The sequence below is a fragment of the Ischnura elegans genome, chromosome 1, assembly GCF_921293095.1.
Source record: "Ischnura elegans chromosome 1, ioIscEleg1.1, whole genome shotgun sequence".
Lineage (NCBI taxonomy): Eukaryota > Metazoa > Arthropoda > Insecta > Odonata > Coenagrionidae > Ischnura > Ischnura elegans.
Genome location: NC_060246.1, coordinates 103,022,219 through 103,040,531, shown reverse-complemented (window position 1 = coordinate 103,040,531; position 18,313 = coordinate 103,022,219). Strand labels below are relative to the sequence as shown.

The window sequence follows — 18,313 nt, the reverse complement described above, 5'->3', positions numbered from 1 at the left end:
ACAGACATATTGTTATTTACGTAAAAAAATCTTCAACATGATGACATGGGATAATTAAATAAATTATAAAACCCACAAAATATTTCATTTATTTATAGGACTGTTAAATCACCTACAATTACAAAAGTTTTACAATACAATTGAATACAAATACTAACATTTTTTTACTGAAATAAAACACTTTGAAAAGAAAAAATGTAAAAACGTCACTCAATACTTCGGAAGCTTCTTTACCTCGATTTTCTTGAGTGCACTTTGTTAAAACAGTCTCGATTTAAGCACAAGCAGTAATCTGCCACCATCAAAGTATGTGAGGATTCCCTGGTGAACTGGAGAGGATTTTATTTCAGGCTTCTTGTCACTTCTGAGGGGAATGGAAAAGTATTTCGTCAAAATGTCGGCAGACTGTTAGAGCGTATCCCGGTGGGGAACCCGAGAAAAATTCATCATTGCGAATGTTAATACCGAATGATTCCTGCTTGAGCTAAATTTTATGGCAGATGGCGACATTCGTATCAATGATAAAAGCGATAGTTTATCACTTCCAAACAAAAGAAATTTTAATAATTGGCGAATTTTAAAATCATGGACTTAAAGACACAATTTTTCTACAGTTCTCAACAGTAAAATGTCAATTCAGAAAACACGTATCTATTCAGACTATGCCGAACGAAGTGTACAAAAAATGTTTAAGTCAAGGCCTGCCGATGCCAGCGTCGTTTCACGTGTTTTTAAATCAAACCTCTGACTCATACTATGGAGCTGACGTACAATCGATACCTCACGGATAGACAGTACAGCAGCAATCATGAAACATATGTATATATGAAATGGAATAAATGCTGTTAAAGTACTTAATTTATTTTCCTTAATGCTACACTCAATGCGATCTTTTCACCTTCCAAAATCATGTAGCAGCAAAATATGAAGCCAAATGAATACGAAGCGTTGATTGAGGAAAATAATAGCTCTATGTGAAAAATATTAAATTTAGCAACAGAAACCTCGCTTGCTCTTTCAATTCCTGCTTCCACTAATTAAAGCATGAAAGAAGATCCCAAAAAGAAAAAAAAAATCAATGCATTTTTTCCTCTGACATGGACTTCAAAACTTATGAAAATACGAGAAAAGTTTCAGTGGAGGCCACAGAATCACTTACCTAATTGGACGTTGTTCTACACTTGACCTCTCGGGAACGCAAATTCTCTCCGAAAAAATTATATTATTCCAGTATAACTCTAAAACTTGCACCTCCAAACTGATAAAAATTAACCAAACTTGAGGTAAATTTCCTGGACGTTGACGGCTGAGCTGAAAATAAAGACAAAACCCAGCCTGAGCGAGCGAAATGATACAACTGCACTGGCCAGATCTTTTACGAGAGGAGTGGAGACCAGATTTTAGCAAAATAAATTCCCATGACGAAATAATTTCCGCAGCGTACATAAGGTGCATAAAATAATTCATACCTTACAACGCCTATAATAAAAATAAGTATAAATGCACGGTCGAAGGTGTTCTGTTGGGTCACGAAAAGAACTACACGAGTTCACTGCGGTTTATCTCAATGAAACACGTCGAGTACTGAACCTCGGCTTCCCTGCAATATTTCCAGCACGAAATATGGGCACCTTTTTGAAGGTAAAAAACGCACATGAATTTTTCCTTGTCATGTTCCCTCCCATTTCTTCACTACGCCCACTTCAACCACCCTAATCACGTCAATCGCTGGCGGAACACCCCAAAAGATAGGACTTTGGACGTCCATCTCCCTCCGTATCTCACTATAGGGGCACCCTTACTTCAAGCATATGACGACATGCGTTATCAACTATTTCCAACTGAGCTGTTTGCTGAGTTAGTCAGCAGAGGTTAGCGTTATTTACGACAACTTAATATTTTTGATATAAACGATCTGCGTCCGTTAAGTAGATACGGAAAAACACGGTTATCTTTGAAAAAAATCGGAACGAATTACGAGAACACGATGATTTCAATTTTAGCAACCAGATTTTAAGCACTAAAACTGCATTATTTTTTAGAAAAAATAAAAACATGAAATACAAAATGAAGGAATGCCATTTTGAGTACATGATTCAACGTTGAAATAAAAAGGCTCAACATGTATTTTACAAATTTAAATTGGATTCTTCGCTTGGGCAACAGGGTCTCTCAAATTCTATCACCGTTTCTTATCAGCAGTAATAGAACCGACAGCACGAACAGGATTGCTTCGATTTTCATCGACTATTTGAGTACTCACATGTGCACGAGTCATGTACCTATGTCAACAATTAACTCAGAACACAAATGATTTACTGCATAATATAATGAATACAATAGAAGCCGAGGCGACTAATATGGTAAATATGCTCTCAGATTTCACATAGAATTCCATTGTAACTCAATATTCATTAAGATAATGATGCCAATCTGAAGACTCAAGCCTCACTCATAAATTCAACCCGAAGGTTGTTGTGGTTATAAGAAGGTAAAGCTGAACCTATATTAAGTCACGGGTGTGTGAACATAGCAAATTCTGAGGTGGGGTTAGTTTCTTTCCCTATGCCCCCTTGCACTGCGAGTTTTATATTGAGGTGTCCAAAGGGGAGTTGAAACCGGGCTCTCTGATAATAGCAAGCCGATCTCCCCCCCCCCCCCCCCCCCCCCGCCTACGCTACCAGGCTCCCAGTACTCAAGTAATCACAGGTAATTAACTATCACTTGAGCAACAAAAAGTGATTACTTTTTGACATGCTATTACGGAAGATCAGTAACCTACGTGAGGAAATGAAGGTGGGAGAGGACATAGGAGATGAAGCAGGGGGAAGCGGGGTGTAACGAGGAGAGAGGAGATGTTGGCAGAGGGTGTGAGGAGGTCAAGGAGGCGTCGCCAAGGTGAGAGAGAGAGGGAAGAGTCGACGGTAGCGCCACCCGAGATGTGCGCAGGCGGAGTTGGGCAGATAAGGGTGCAGTCACGCAAACTCCTCATGTACGGGACTGGCCTACTTTGTCAGTTAAAAGAGAGGAGCGGAGGGCGCAAATCAAGATTTTCGTGGCAACCAATTCAATGCACTGGCCCTTGCATTATTCACCTTCGTTGATGACCGTCGCGTCGCTCGAAAACAGCTACGTAATACTAGATGCTCAACAGATGGACTGAGGTTGAATGATACCTTTTATTATTTTAAAAGCAGATGTAACTGCTCGGTTCACTAATACTTTTTTATTCATCCTCGCCTCTGACATTTATTCCCACAAGAAGCATAAAATCAACGTGATATACATACTTGAGGCTCAAGAGATGAACTGCAACAAAAGATTTTACAACGATCGTTATTGGACGACATTAAAACTACCCTAAGGATAGACAACAAAATTCGATGAGTAAGGCAAACGAGTGGACGCAAAATCTTCACTTGTTTGCCCTCGTTGACAATCGGTACTTCAAAACAAAGAATAAAGCAACATAATACTTTTAAGCTCAAACTGAAATTAAAAAGCTTAAGGCACTAAATAAAATATTACTAATGCAAATTTACTCACAGAGTTTTGAGCACGTCATCGATCGAATAAACTGTGCTAAGTAAAACACTTCGACAAACAAAGGGAGCCCAAAAATTAGCGTCAGGGCTAATTTTTCTACGGCACATTGTACCGCTCAATCAGTTATGATGCATCAGAGTGTAAGTACATTTAATTGCCGCACGTAAAGCGATCTCACTCATAAAGCATCCCATGCTTTGAGAGTTTACAGTTAAATTCAACCCCGCAATGATTTACAAGAATAACGCATACAATTTGCTAGTAGTGAACTTTACAAGGCATGACTCAATCGAGGGAAATTATTTTGAACATTAAATATTAAACATTGTACTACTTATTAACCCGACCATGGCAAAAAAATCTACGATGAATTGATAAAAGAGAATACTTTCGACAGAAACCTACGTAAATTAACTTATCTAACAAAAAAATCAATTACAATATGACTTACAATATGTTTCTACCGTCTGAAAACAAATTTACCTTCAGATGAAAGAAAATCTGTGAATCTCTCCAGGATAAACCCCCATTTCCCGTGCTCAGAATACATTGATTACAAATGCGTATTTATCAGGGTGCATAGTAACTGTCAGTTGAAATCAATTCGATTAAACAAAAGGCGTTCTTTTGGAGCTAACATATATCACAAGAGCATAAGGACAACGTAGCTCAATGACGTAGCAATTAAAATTCGGGGAAACTACGTCATACAATCATTCATTTAACCAGAATTTCCAATGAAATTTGTTTTCAGAAACCCCCGAATATTTTTTGGGCATTGATGGGCACGAAAGCACTTCACCAATAGAGAAAGTATGTATTACTCCTTCATACTCCTACCATAAAATTCACGGAAGACCTGAAAAGAAACTATCCTTAAGTTCACACAAAAGCTTAAATTTCATAACTTGAATCTTCTTACACATAACATAGTTCTCTGTTCTTTACTTCTTAAAAGCTTTATCATGATGTCGCATTGCAATGCAGCCTAACAAGAGAGATAACAATTTCTGGGATAAAATGGGCGACTTGGATTTACGGGCGATTACAAATGATGAAAAAGAGCCGCATTTGGGAAATCAGAACTAAGCTTACTTCCTGATAAGTTCCCTACACTACCTGGATCAATAACTAACGCTCCCACTTGTTAACTCCTTTCCTCGGGAAAGCGGTCGCGGACGTGATGTGGTCCTCCTTAACCACGCCAATCCCGTTCCGGCAGACTCATACCCTGCTGCCACTTAAAACCCACACCACAAACGAAGCGAAGCGGACGCAATTGCCTCAACCGCTTCGCCACAGGCCAGCCCTTGGACTCCACTCTCACGAGGACAAACATCCTTCGGCAGATGGCCTACCTCGCAGAAACCACCTTACCATTTCCAACTCCCTCCGTGCTTTTCCCCACGGCTCCCACACACAGCGACTGAGACTGTTCCCTACTTGCAGACAGGACGCATGCGAATGGGGTTCTCCGAACATCCCCCGCGGGCAAGGGGCACGTAGCGTACGTACAAACACAGTCTCGCACACATAATTGAGCCCGCGCTTTCTCACCGCGAGGGCAATGCCGCATAATGACGGGGACAGCCGGGGACAAAGCGGCGGCAGGGCGGCTTTTGTGCCGGAGACGCCGGCTGGGCCACATAGCTCCGAGCTGCGGTAAAACTGGACATTAACTGCGAGTTGGAACGTCCAACCTCCTACTATGCCCATCTCCAGCTGGACAGGAGAGCCTGCGGCCACCGCTAAGTCCTGCTTTACGTCACGTTTTATCCCGGGGCGGTTAGTTGCTCTGCGTGGAGCCGGCATCTTTGTCGGCGAGCCCATCAAAGTGACACGCTCCTGGAGGCTCGACGTGAATAGTGAACGAGAGGGGATCAGCATGATTCCGTTAGGTACGTGACACGCTGTCGAATGATTTCACTGGCGGAATTCACTGCAAGATAAAACTTCCTAACCGATGTCAGGTAACGTTGGATAACCATTGGACGCTCCAATAAAAACGTATTTGTAAGAATAAAGGAGAATAAAAAAGTTCCAATATGAATTCTAAATGTAAGTATTGAATAGGGGAAGTAGTTCATGTCCGTTGATAGTTGATATCGATGATACATTCAGGTATACTGATAAAGTGGTTTATGATATCAGGTGAATTATGAAGGTAATTGATGATTTTGATGGGAAATTTTAATATTTGGTATGAATTAAAAGTCATTCAGGTAAATTTTAACAGTCATGCGGACATCATGTGAGTTGCGAGAACTAATACTAACAAATGCTCAAATTGTACCGAATGGCCGAGCAAAGACAAGTATAACATACATCTTGAAAATAAATCGAAATTTAGATAAGGATTTTACTCGTGATAGTAACTCAATTTCTTTCGAAACTCGAAAGCTTCGTCAAATATGCAACCACATTCGATATTGTGCATGCCATTTACCACACACTAATGGAAGAAAAATTCAATTTTTAGGACGCTGCATAGAATTCGTTAAGACTAGACTTTTAGGAGGCAAAAATGAAAAAAAAGACTAGATCGTTAGAAAAGTCTTATCATTAATTGATTCAGAAAAAAAAGACAACATATCAATTAAAATGGAAAAAGTTACTATTACTCTGATATCAGAATTTTTTCAGGTATCCCAGGAGTACTTAACCGTGAGGGCCGAGCACACAACGCTCAAATAGATCCAGCTTATTAAAAAAAAAATCACCACCAAGATTTGAACGCCAGGCCACAAGATGATCAAAACATCACCAACCCACTTCCCTTTCATGATTTACTTACTACAAATCAAAAAGCAATTATAAAATTGAAATTGATAGATTAATTTGAATGATATTCAGATTTCAGCCAGTTTAGATGGGATTATATCCTACTACGAGCCTTTTAACAATGAATAAGATTGAATATTCAAGTAACTGTTTTCGACGCGAGGATTTGGAAGATACAAAGACAAAATCCATATGAAAATCATAAAAAAATAAATGACTATTAGCTCGTGAAATGATCATAAATAAACGTACCAATTCACTAAAATCATTTTAGAAATATATAATAATAGAAGCAAGACATTTTAACACGACATGGCAAAAAATCTAAATAGCACCTTATGGTCGCGGAATGTGAAGGAAGCATTTTCTAAGGAATCATAAAGCAAATTTAAAGAAGTATTTTTCGAAGGAAGTCAACGGAAAGTCTCGAATAAAGCGAAAAACATAGATAAAAGCTTATGTAGGAAATAATTAATGGCCAAGCGACTCCATTCTCAAAAATTTAATCCCGCAAATGCAGTGAACACGGTGAATTTTCGAAAGCCTATCCCTTGTTTCCTGCCCCTCTCCCACAGCTCTTTCAAAAGCCACGGATGCAGCAAGGGACACGTCGTATATCGGGGTGGCAATAGATCCAGCCGAGGAGGGAGAGAAAAAGACCCTTAGGGCTCTGAAAATAAAAGGTGCGGGGCGAGAAACAAAGAGAAATCACCGGGGAGAAAAAAAGCACACACAACGCAAGCTCGGTCGACCCGCAACGCAAAATTCGACCGACGGCAAAGCTCCGCCAAAAAAAAAGGAATCAATGGGAGAAACAAAACGGCGTCTTTCCACGAAGGTGGATAGGGCAGGGCGAAGCGGAAAGGAGTGAAGAGGTTTGCATGAGGTCTCCGCCGGCGGTAGAAACCGAGGGTAATGAATGCCCTGGGTCTGGGGAGGTGAGACTGGCCACCCACCTCGAAAGGCCAGAACGGCTTGCGTATTTCCCCAGGCACATGCAAGGAGACAAACACTTTTGGATGTACTGGTCTCGCTAAGAGCGGAAGGGGGGTAAAAAAAAAGAAATGAGGCGGGAACGAACGGTGTCTGCGGGCAACAGTGTGAGTGGGCAACAAATGATGGGGTCACGGCAGTGTGACGTGACACATGTATAAAATAAAGGCGAGTCTGGCGGCTCGAACGGATACACCTCCCCTCCCCTTTCGAGTGACGTGCGGTTCGAGGGAACGTGAAAACTTCAGAGGACCAGCCTTAAAGGTGGGGCACCGCGACGACAGTGACGGGAACACGGAACTAGGAGCAGCGGCATGGGTAATTTCCGTTAAGAAATTCAATGCTCGTCGAAAAAGCGACTCGCACCGTCCAATCCCCAATGGCACTTAGAGTGAACAAAAACATGCGTTTCAAGCTATCGAACGACATCTCTAAAAGCTTAACACAAAATAAGAAAAAAGAGGCAAAATAAGATTATTCCGGCAAGAATTTTTAGCAAAAGTTATGCGTTGTTCTGGAAAACAAAAATGAAAAATACACACGTAAAAAAATTTATAAGAAGGCAAGCAAAAATTCAACAGCTACAGCGAAGCGACATTTAAATCCAATTTACTGAGAGTGCTATTCAGAAAATTCACTGCAAAGCACGGGCTTTAGAAAGGCAAAACATCAAAGATATCATAATTACGAAAAAATGCCTAATAAAATCCATTGTGAGTTTCTAAAATGCCTTATCCAAGATTATTTGCCATTAATCGCTTTTTTCATCACGAAACTAAGAAGTTGAACATCGCAGGTACAATATGCATCAAAGTAACCCAACATGTCCATAAAAAATAAATATGAGATGACAATTAACAGAAAACGTTCAGGGACCTTTACCAGCAAAAGTTAAAGGAATTGTGTGACGAAATAGTTTCCAATGAATTAGATACCAATCCGTTAATGCCATCCCCAGAAAATTTGTGGACCGACACTTCGCAACAATAAAATATATAAGGTGATCAAGAAAAAGGAAGTATATTTCTTGTTCAATTCAATTTGAATAAAATAATTTCATAAGTGGAAATTCTATCCATGAGGCTTCATCTTTACATGTACAGTACACCTACAAAGGGAGAGATATTAATCATAGCCATATTTAACACTTAAAAGATAAAAAAGTCTTTATAACTGATAGACGTAACTAAGATGCAAGGCAACACAGTCTAGATACGACCACCGCAGTACCTAGAGATGTAGGTACAGCAGATGGGATAAATGTGCGCCGATCGTATTCTTCCACACGTCTCGAGCATTCACGTGAAGTGGCAGCAGAAAGAGGAACGATTTGTTTCCGTATTAGAAGATCGTAGTGGATCAAAAGCACCGGGTATTCATGCCTTGCTCAAGAGAGATTTCCCACACCTTGACATGTCAAGGTGCAACGAATAATTTTTACGAACAAGTTCTCCCGTCCAGCGGAATAATAAATTGATTCGAAGTCTCCCTTAGTATTTGCCAAAGAAGAATGAAACATATTGTTGTCTCCAAGTAAAGGATTCGATCAAAACAGCAGAAAAATGAAAAACAGATCGCATTAACAGTCACATAGGAATACGCACGCATTTTTAGACAGAATGGGATTCAAAAAGCCAAACCGGTACAATTTCTTCCACAAAAAATGGTTCGGATATATTCCTCACCATTGCCCTATTTGAAATTAATTACGGAATAAAATCACCTGAATACGATAAATATATAATCGCGGTTTTTTGAAATTACATGAATTAGACTTATTATGTAAAATTATGGAGGATTAATCATCCTTGAGACAAACAATAGTGAATTAACGGGGCTGCAGAAGGTTTGAAGAGCTTTTAATTTCTTCCTAGATAGATAGACGTCCCGCAGCACTTACGAGATAAGGTAGGTGCTATATATTCAAGGCGGCTCAGATGATGAGAATGTGTAATTCATGTCGTACGCCTCAATGCATCATTAGCATAGAGCTATGGCTCACGCGATGGCAGAGGAAAGACGGACGAGGGATCTTACATAGACGGTTTTCGTGGGGTGAAATTCATAAATCATTCTCTCTAGGCGAGGTTTTCAAAAGCAGCTATCACTGATGGCTCTGTCTCTCGCGGATACTGTCGTAAGGAGGAGTATAACCTATATTTTGAATGCTTGTCAGGAAAGTATAGCCGGCATCTAATTTAAACACAACCCACAATTTCCATACCTGCACATTTTGAATGTCCAATCTTGACTAGTGTTGATAGGTAGAATGGTATTTGTCATGCAAATCCTACACTAGGTATTCTCGAGCAGCTACTCCTATTTTACTAGCCGCTAAGCCAATCCTATTAAGAGCAAAATTTAAAAGTTAAAGGTCGTTTTAGAAGTCGCTGTCTACGTCCAATGCATTTTACCAATGTTAAAAATAAATTACATCATCTCAAAACGCATTATTTGAAAACCAGAATCATATTTATTACTATCATTACTCAGTGTTTGTCATTTATATAATAGGTTTAAATTAAATTAGTCCGTTTAGTTTATTTAATTTGGTTACATGGACAAATGATAGTGGCAAAACTGGCAAAAAACTAAGAGTGACGGTAAACAGAAAAGATAAGGCACAGAGGATGAGGACGCAGACGAGGACGTAACGATGACTGATATCGGTATTCCACAGGGAAAGAAGCGGGAATAAACGCTGGGAGAGGGGATAGAGCGACCAAACTCACCGAAACGGCAAGAGCAAATACAGGCGCCCCGGAACATGAAATGGAAACGTAATCTTTTTTACTTCGCATTTTGCAACGCGCATGGATGTGCGCGAGTTAGCGTAGTTACTGCAGGGAGGGAGAAGAAAAGCATAGCCGAAGCTGCTACTCTCTACGGTGGCATTGCGAGTGCCTTGAGGGAAGAGGCGAATGTGGGAATAATCCCCCACTCCGGAGGCCACCCGCGCGCTAAGATGAAAAGGCCGTGAGAACGCGGACACGTGAGGGACCTACACTCCTCTCCTCTCTCCACCACGTCGACAAAATAAATACGAGATAGAGAGGGGGGTCCCTTTTCTTCCCCCCACCATACATACCACCACAAACACAAAACACACACACACATGCTTCGCCTTTCTCTGCTCTTTCCCGAACACACACCTTTCCCCGCCCAGCAGCAGCCATGCCAGCCCCCTTTTCACTGCCGACGTGCACACAATAACGAAGCCTCTCCACCCCCCACGGTTGCTATTCAAACCTTTTGTCTCATTCATCTCCCGCTACTCCCTTCCCTTTCTCTCTCTTTCTCCTTTGTGTTATACAGAGTCCTGCACCTTTCGCAATGCCATTCCTCCGCACACTTTCTCCCACTTCCTTTCCCTAACTGACGACTACCACAGGAGTATCCCTTAAAATCCGAAATGTGTTAAGAAGGAGGACATTAATCTAAAAAGAAACATCAATGCCCTGACCGAGATTCGAAACCGATTCTTCAGAATGCTAGGTAGATATACCACTAGGTGCATCACCAGATCCATATTTTCCATTTCATTCATTAGTTGAAAAATCATAATTTTCACAAACTATATTCCTAGTTCGTTTACGGTATGTATTTACTTGATTTAATATTTAAACGGCTTAAAAAAAACTTTGCCATTAATTGATATACGAATACAACATAAAAGAAGTTAATTAGATTAACTACAGTTGTGGCACTTTTAACTGATCACTTATTCTAAGGAATTGCACACAAATTAACAGAAAACAATTTTACTATAACGTAATTCGTCGGAGCAAAAAGTGCCTACTTCCCTCACACAGTCCCATTTCCGAAATGAAGCGAAACCTTTATTGCGATATATTTTAACACTTCCCTATTCATACATCACGATTGAGGACCGAGACTATGAATTTAGCACCGATATGATAACTTTCATCTAAATATGGTGGAAGATTTTTTTCCAATTTTCTACTACCCGAAAAATTGCACAAATTTGCCCACCCATTGTTTCGCCGTGACACATCAGTAGGAAGGCGCTAGTTCTACGGTGCAATCAAGTAACTTAAAAAAATATATATTTTAGCAATATGAATGAAGTTATATTTACAATGATTTTAGTAACTCCACTTCTAGTCAAAGTTATTCATTATTTCAAAATTTACATGATTTATTAATATTGAATTATTCAACAACTTATCACATAAAATGTACACACAGAACTTAAAATGACTTTGGACTACAAATTATATTGTCCAATTTCATCTTCATTCCATGCATCAAGTAAAAAGTAATGACACTACATCGTTTACATGGAATTTCCACACTATACCAACGACATAAATAAAGCTAAATAATCATGTCGCTAGGATGAGAGGATACAAATGTGACTCTTAGTGAAAACGAAGGAATTCGAGAACTCTGATGGTTTGGTGACTAAACAAATAAAGAGAAAGTCCGGGAGGGAACCAAATTAAGTGGGAGGGATAGCGGCAAGAGAATTTGCATCGCCATGCGCGTTCAAGGGTCATAATGGAAAAAGATTAAATTTCTTCCCCAAAGAACAATGGTGAAAGACATCTGTTACCGCGATATGATACAGCGGTCGCAAAAAATAATCCGTGACAGGATTCTAAAGTAGAAGCGACGACACTTTCAGAAAAATAGATGCAGACATTACCAGATGATGAGAGAGATTATTTTCCTTATGAATCCTCTTACTTCAAATATAGATTTTACACATTAAAAGGATGGAAAAGACTCTATTACGATTGAGAAAAGGAAAATTTATGCACGATCTCGTTAACAGCTCAGACGTCGCGCGCTCGGGCAAAATAGCGCAAATAACGCAGGGAGCTTAAAGCCTCTTTGAACTAGAGAAAACGTAATTTCATTGATAATTCAATGTTGTTTTTTTTTGCCTGACTCATTACAAATACAGAACTGATTCCGGGAAATGAAAAGAAAAATGAGGATGAAACAATTTTAAGGTATTGTAAATACGGGGGAAAATTAACGATGAAAAATGTAAGAGTAATTAAGCATCAATCCAAAGGAAATCCAGGATAAGTGCGTAAAAAGTAGTGGAAATAATTTTATTCCTTATTACATTGCGTTAGTTTTAAACACAGCATTTCATATTTTTAAAACTACATGCAAAGGACCGTATATGATGTTTTTAAGGTATGTCTCCGTAAGTAAAAGTACGGTGAAATTAGAATTTTACGAACTCAGCATAACCAGGAAGGGATCCTCGAAAGTGGAAGACAATGGATTCCATCATAGAGACGACTTGATAATGTTATTCTAGCATAGAAAAATTATGTGAATCACACACATGCTAACAAGCTCTAAAAGTTCCGGTATGATTTTAAATCGCAATTGTGTTGCGCGACGGAAAGTTGTAACGGCGTAACTAAGCACATTTTATGCTTGTAAATTGTTGAATATCAGGATTAATTACGGTATATAATGCAAAATTATAACTTCCTTTGACACATTTTATTACATAAGTCTATAAAAAATCTTTTTCGAAAGAAAAATTACACTGAATTTTATTTAACTACTCGCCGTATTTTTGAACGCGGCACGGTAAAGGAGAACTAAATCTAATTCCCACGTTTTCCTGATAAGAAGCAAAAGAAATGGGAGCAAAAGATTGGTGAAGAAAGACAAACAGGTGAGATGATTACGTACTGATTTCATTCGGTGATTCCACAGAATCTCAACCATTACGATTCCTTCGCACGCCTGAAGATTCACAAGCAATAAATATCGACCCCGTCCACTTGCAACTTTCCTTTGTATGTCACGAAAGCGACCAACCATGAGACAGCACACAGCACCCGAACAAAAAACATCAATTTCACTGCACAACACACGTCAGCCAGACGCCGCCGCCCATAATCCTGGGCCAACGTGCCTCACGGGAATTACCCATTCCGGTTCAATATTTCACCAGGAGGGCGGTTAGAGGGAGGGAGCCCATGTACGGTGCGACTTCCCAACTTCAATCAGGTTGGATGCAAAGAGGTAGTTGAATAGTGTTATGAACAGCCATGAACCATAATACACTCAAAATAAAGAATCTCATATAATGTGAAACCGCGACAACAGTATCCAATTAGAAGGTACTTAATTAAAAGGCAATGGGTAATCAATGTATAAAGTGCTAGGAGTAGAGAGTCGCATACCAAAATTTATATATTTTTGTTGCTTTTCCATGCTAATAATTTATTTTATATATTGTTTGTCAACATCAAGTCCCTTAATTATTATATACGATAAAATCTTACGCTTCCACTAATCTCTTAACTCGTCATGTCATACTAACTTACTGATAAAACATAAAATAAGAAAATTCAGTAACTATTTACTCTTTTGGTCAAACACCATGTTAAGAAATTTAAAAAATGTGTAGTTGAAGACTTTTCGTAGCGAGAAATAATGAAAAGCAGTAGTTAAAATCCACCCCTAGCATATAAGAAAAATGAGTGCGCATTTTTACCATTGAAAGGATTAGATGAAAACCTGAGTTAATCTACTGCAGCACGGATTTATTACACATAAATTTATTGCATATTGTTATTTTGTTACAGATTTCATACATTTGAATGGTGGAACTTCCGGGGAATGGATGACAATTTCACAAAACCATTTTCCAACCAAACAAACGTCCAACACAAAATATGCAAACGTGTATATTCGTACGTAAATATCCTCTCCTGGTACAAACTTTCCCGTGGAATATGATCACGAAACATATAGGAGCTGAAATATACACAAAATGAATATAGGCACGAAAGATACACAAGATATTCCAACTGTATTGCAATGGCGCCCAGAGCATCTGACGATTCATGCGAAAACAACCGGAGCGGTGGGCGCTGTACAGAGTATACTAATTACACTCTTACTTAAAAACGCTCCGCTTCATCCACTAGAATGCCTAGAACACCAATGATGAAACAAAGACTCTTTCGCCCTTGTAACATGGAAAATCTCGGCACTGAGAAAGCCAATTGTTATTTACATAACAGCATTCAAGAACGACGAGAGTAAACGGTTAAGCTATGAATTAAACAGAGTAATTCATGCCCCCGGTGAAGTCTTACTCTAGTTTCAATCATTCAAGTTACGCCGGACAAAACTTCCGACTAACATGGAGCACCTTGTACGTAGGCATTAACGGTAGTTTTGTCGTAATTTCCTGAGCACTATACCACAAGGTGGCGGTCGTTAAACTCACGATAGTGCCGAGTGCCATACGTGAGCTGACTGCCATTACGAAGAGCGACAAATTTGTAAACGGAATGCGCAATCTCCATCTCGTGGCACCAGAGTTTGTAGTGCGGGGGTTACTTCGAAGAATCCGCGAGATTGATGAGGCTTGAGGGAGAGGAAGGACACCGAAGGAGAAGTTTCACGAGAAATGCGCTCAATTATTCCAGTGACTGTGGGGTGGGAAGAAGAAAGGGTGGGGGAAAGCGAGGAAAACCCACCGAGACAAGGGTCGTGGAGCCAAAGGTTTTTGAAATTTAATTAAAGTTTCGAATGACTTGGTCCATGAGAACAGAATTAATGAATTGTCAAGCAGCAGGAGAGTCCAAACACGACCCTCCCATTTGCCTCTTCGCAAAAACTTCGATTACTTAACAGAGTTGTCCACTATTTCCTATGACTTCTCACAGGAACACATCATTTATGGGGTTAAGTTGTGTACAACTACGCTAAAAAATTTATCTAACAATCGGTACTTATGGTATAAAATTAGAGTTCTCGGAGTATATATATGAGAGTAGAACCATCGATAACATCTAATGAAACGTTGAAAATTGTTTCCAATAACTTTTTAAATAAAGCACCGAAAATAATGAATTATACGAGCGAACGAGCGGTACATGATAAGTATAATATGACCTCGTGGCTAGCTTATATATTAAGAATACTGAGATTACGAAAATGCATATTCAACATCGTCGGTGATTCAAGATAATCCAATTCAGGATTACGATATGAAGCAGCAGCCTCAAGCAAAAATCAGATGAAAATACAATCCTTATGCCAAATAACCATTAAAATATTCATCATAGAAAATACAATTCATATATATATATATATTATATATATATATATATATATGCATATACATTACGAACAGAACTACAAAACTGTTTTAAATTCAATTACGATTTTAAGCAGCAACTACGAAGCTAATGACAATAATTGAAAGAAGAGATGATTATCAACGCTAAAATACTTTATATTACACTGCAGCAACATCGGGTGATGTTTCATCGATAGCAGCATCAAGGCTGGTAACGTAGCTGAGTACTACCTACTGCGGAACTGAAATCATACCCATAACTCATAGTAATAAGTTAAAGTATCTAACTATCGGGCCAAAGTGAACGAATTCCCGACATCATAAATTCTTGCAACGATTAGGAATTCATTAAAGGAGCTATAACCCAAAAGGTGTCAGCAAAACACGAGAAAGGCATACGACCAAGTGCTTCGAGCAATACCATTCTTGCTAACATATGCTACAGAGGTAAATATCTCACTTACTTAATTCTGTCTACACAAAAAAGGCAAACATTGTCCAACACATCGCTCGCACTCCATCAACAGAATCTTTAGTAGGTGAAGTCTTGAATTATTTATCACCACAGGGAGAAAAAAACAAGGAGGGATAGAAAGAAGGGTGAATAGGTCAGGAAACAGTCGCAAAGTGCTTGGGGTGGAATCTTTTTTTTCCGCGCGTCAGGAAAAGCTGACAGGGAAATAAGGTTGAGGGAGGATCGGAGGAGAGAATCCCGGCTATTTTCAAGGGCGATGGATTCTTTGGGGATGCCAAGGGACAGCGAAATGAACGCCGTCGGCATCTGGCGGCGAATCCTGAAACTTGGAGATGAAGAGAGCCCCTCGCTCCTTCTGCGCATGCGCAGTTGCCACTCGCAGGAGAAGAGGGCCGTTTTTGAAATTTTTTTCACGCAAGAAAAAGCCCGCATTTGCCTCACTGTCGATCGAACTGATCGCATGCGGAACTAAATTGACTTTCAGCAACGCTATCCTCAACAACTCCTTGTGATATATTCCAGCGAAAATCCGAAAAAATGAACCAATTTTCATGAATTGAAGTAACCAAAACTGTAAAAAAAATCATTAAAATATTTATTTCGATCGATGCGAGCCCTTTTATAATAAAAGTAGGATTAGAGAAATTATTCGAAAATAACAAACTGAAAGCGATCAACTTGCGAATTAGCTAGTGTTGTACATATTTGTAAAAAATATAGCAATTACAAGTAATTTAATTTACGCCACTGCTAGATGATTTTTTTATCATTTAATAAGAGAGGTTTTTAGATAAAATTAGTTAAATCCAACTAAAATAACGCCAGTGAAAAATATCATTGAAACAGCTTCAAAAAGTTACTCAAGAGTCGAATCAATGTAAATTCTGAATATGATGCAAACATAATAGGGATACCATAGCAACGCTTTCTGTGATACACAATACCAGTAATATAACCAGAATAGAACTTAAGAATATATAATGTTGCGTGTTGAGTATAAGTGCACCGGTAAGGTTAGCAAACACAATGATTGTTCAAACCATTTATACGCCCCAAGGTGGAATTTTCCATTTGCCTTAGCAACACCATTACGCTACAAATATATCTCATTTGATATTAAAGGAGTCACTTCAATTATATCATTATTAAATTAATTAAATCATTAATTGTCACAGAATTAAATTCATTAATGGTTCGCTGACTGAAAATGATACTCAGTAGAAAGCATACCGGGCCAAAAGAAGATTATGGTAACGGAATTTAAGTTACCACGAGTATTAAAACTTAAAAGAACATGCTCTGATAATCACTGAATTGGGAAAATATAAGAAATAAGCAAGGCACATCAAAGCAAAAAGGTAGCAATTTGACAACCGCCACGGCTCTCACGTTTAAAAACAATTCGATAGTCATTAAGAAGTTATCATATGATTGAGTAACTTGCATAGGATCCTCCACTATCATACGAGTCTAATATATATTCAGGAGTGATTCCCCACGCCCATTCATAACCCTCAGCACACCAACGCCATCCACACGAACTTTTAATTCAACCTCGCTCGAATGGTGAGCGCTTTTGCCATCTTGCGACAGAACCTCCAACTTCTAGCACCCGCATACGAGTGCCCGGAAAATTCGTGTCCGAAACGAGAATTTCATGGAATACGACGTAAGAGAAAAAATTCCATCATTCTCTCCTACTGTAAATTAATACGAAATCAGTGTAGTCAACATTAGATAAAATATATTTCTATTTTATAAAATCCCAGGCCTTGCTTATTGCAAAAAATATGATAATTTTATACTACATTCAATCACCAATATATCATCATGCCCTTGTCGAGTCATTTCCCTTAGAAACTTAAGTTCAAGGGTTGCTTAAAGGAAAAAATAGTATTTGATATCTTGCTCTGCCAACTTCAAATACCTTTCAAAAGCTGAGAATAGAGCTTAGAAAATAGAGCTTAGAAAAATGATCGTAAAACATTGTTTCAAAAACATTATAATCGCTCAAGGAGAATTTAATTTTAAGCATGCGACTGAGTACGAAAATGCTGTAGGCATCCTTCCTAACTGTTATCCTTCACGCATTAATAAGAATGGACATACATGATAAGGCTCAAATTCAATGCAGACTACATTATATGGAGAATGTAAACTATGATAAATGACAGTTTTAGCCCTTAGCCCTTTATGACAAATTGTTTCGTATTGGGAGTGTAAAAATTTTAATATAAGTTTTAAAATAGTTAAGCATTCAAAAAAAAATAAAATAAAATAAAACAATAAAAATGGCGTAGCAATATTTTATGAATTTTTGATTTATTGCGGTCTCCCAGACCACACGTCACTGGTAGTGTAACAAGAATTGCACGTCACTGGTTAAGGGTTAGGGAGAGGGACAGGAATGATAATAAATGTGT

The 18,313-nt window shown here is 38.8% G+C and overlaps 1 protein-coding gene across 1 annotated transcript in view; it reads right to left on the bottom strand.

Moving 5' to 3' along the window:
- Window positions 1–18,313, bottom strand: part of LOC124167367 (neuronal calcium sensor 2) — a 685,552-nt gene that overhangs the window by 471,962 nt on the left and 195,277 nt on the right. The gene's annotated exons all lie outside the window — the stretch shown is intronic.